The sequence below is a fragment of the Dipodomys merriami genome, unplaced genomic scaffold (assembly GCF_024711535.1).
Source record: "Dipodomys merriami isolate MVZ:Mamm:240054 unplaced genomic scaffold, mDipMer1.0.p SCAF_100, whole genome shotgun sequence".
In the NCBI taxonomy this organism is placed as follows: domain Eukaryota; kingdom Metazoa; phylum Chordata; class Mammalia; order Rodentia; family Heteromyidae; genus Dipodomys; species Dipodomys merriami.
Genome location: NW_027202272.1, coordinates 2,984,032 through 2,986,333, shown reverse-complemented (window position 1 = coordinate 2,986,333; position 2,302 = coordinate 2,984,032). Strand labels below are relative to the sequence as shown.

Sequence of the window (2,302 nt, the reverse complement as noted above, 5' to 3'; positions counted from 1 at the left end):
TCAGACTGAGATCTCATCTCTATCTCAAAAGTACAAATTAAAGGTTGAGCTATGGAACCCAGCTATACTATTTATATTTTTATTTCTTGTCCATCAAATATTCATAATTTTGAAAGCACCAAGTACAGCAAAAGAAAAATGGAGATATGGGAATCCATATGTGTGATAATCAGGGTGCAAGTCTTCTGAGGATAATATCTTCTTAGGAACCATGAAAATGACTGCTGGACTCACTCCAGTTGGCCTGGGATTTATTTTTTGCATCTACACATAGAAGTTACTCCTTTTTGTGATCTGAGTTTCAGAAAGACAAGCTAAAGGCTTTTGGGTAATAATTGGCAAAATCATATTACTTGATTCCAGTGATGCTCTTTGAGCCTGCATGGACTCAGTAGTTGTGAACACATAAGATGCCGTCTACACATCTGAGGGGATTTGTCATAGTCCTAACAGAGGCTCCTTAAGCATGGATGCACTTTGCCTCTAACACACTCTGTTTATATGCGCTATACTTTGATCCTAAATCAGCATGTCCATGTTTATGCAGATTCCACAAACACATACAATTATTTTGTCCATGTCCTAGCAATGTTTCATTGGAGGCACAGGGGGACACATGGAGTTAGAGAAAGGGGGGAAAGGGAGGGCATTTCTTACCATCTAGGAGTACCTATTGTCTGCATCTTCATCTTCTATGATCAAGCCCTCATAGGGGCTGAAGTGCAAACCCAATGGCAGATCAGATTCCTCATTCCATACTCTAAGCCTAGCCTCAGGGTACTGTACTGACGAATTCTCAGCCCAGGAGGCACTGAGGACTGAATGGTCATAATGCCCCTTGTCCACCACATTGTCTCTTACAAATATAGGTGGCCCATGAACAGTGTAGCTGGTGATGAAGAAGTTCTGACACTGCTCACAATCTGAGGCAAGAGAAGCAAAAATTAGTCAAGAAATATGTACATTCCCAGATTTAACAATCATGAGAAAGAGCACAGAATGCATATCATTGTCGCTTAGTTCTTCATGTGAAGTTACTAGAGTAAACCAGTAATTGGGGGCCAAATGACCTGATGAATTATTATAAAAGCACATTTGCCTTCTGTTTGAACAAGCACAGAGGGTTACTTACACAGGTAATCATCATCCTGGGGTTTACGGATATCTTCATAAGCATAACTCTTTCTTTCCTGTAGGATGTACATGCTCATTTTTACCTCCTTTTTCCTACGTCCAAGTTGAAAAACAATGGTTATTTAAGTTGGGGATCAACAATCTTTGTCCCTATTTCTTCAGAAAAGTAAAATCTCTTACTACCAAATTATCATCTATTCTTCTCACATACTCTGGTCCCCCATTAACCTTTGACTAAGAGATACAAAGACTTCATTTGAACACTAACTACAGGTTTCTAATTCAATTTTAAGTTTTGGCCATTCCCATTTTCAGGTTTAATTTCGACTTCATTAAATTTCTTATAAAGTGGTCTTTGATGAATTTATTCATTCAGAATATTTGTTGAGGGTATGTTAAGTATTGAGCAAAGACGAGGACATACAGGATTGAAAATGTGTGGTCACAGATTTATCAGACACTTTGCGTTTATCTGTTATTTTACCTTTTACTTATCATTTTCAGACAACATGCAGGCTGTACACATTTTTCTTGTCAGTCCTGGGGCTTGAACTCAGGGCCTGGGCACTGTCCCTGTGCTTCTTTTGCTCAAGGCTAGCACTCAACAACTTGAGCCACATTGCCACCTCTGGCCTTTTCTGTTCATGTGGTTCTAAGGAATAGAACCAAAGGCTTCATTCATACAAGACACATAATCTACAACTAAGCCACGTTCCCAGTGCAGTCTGTGCATCTTTATCTATGTTCTTTAGATTAACATTCAGAAGTTCAGGGAGAATGTAAAATGTGTCATGGCCTAAGTGCCTCCAGGTGGATAATAACCCAAGTGTGTAACTTCATTGTGAAATTCTTATGTGCTGCTCATTGGAAACCTAATTACTAGTTCCACAGCTTAGTTCAGCCTATGTTTGAACTTTCCAAAGTCCATCTCACATAATCAGATTACCCTCAGCAACCTTGCTAGAATTACCAAAATTAGTAAATTTCCCAAATTATTTTCTCTTACCCAATTTTTGTTTGCAGTATTGTCCTTGTGTATTTGCTTCTCCAAGAGGGAACGCTGGTTTCTGGGCCTCTTCTAATCCACTTGACTTTAAGAAATTTATAATTCCTGAGAACTTCTTCAAACTAGGTTCCTTACCTAAGGTTGTCTTGGGCATTCCCTTCA

The 2,302-nt window shown here is 39.0% G+C and overlaps 1 pseudogene; it reads right to left on the bottom strand.

The window, feature by feature from the left end:
• Positions 1-202: 202 nt before the first annotated feature.
• On the bottom strand, positions 203-1,205 carry LOC138806847 (histone-lysine N-methyltransferase PRDM7-like; annotated as a pseudogene).
• Positions 1,206-2,302: the final 1,097 nt, after the last annotated feature.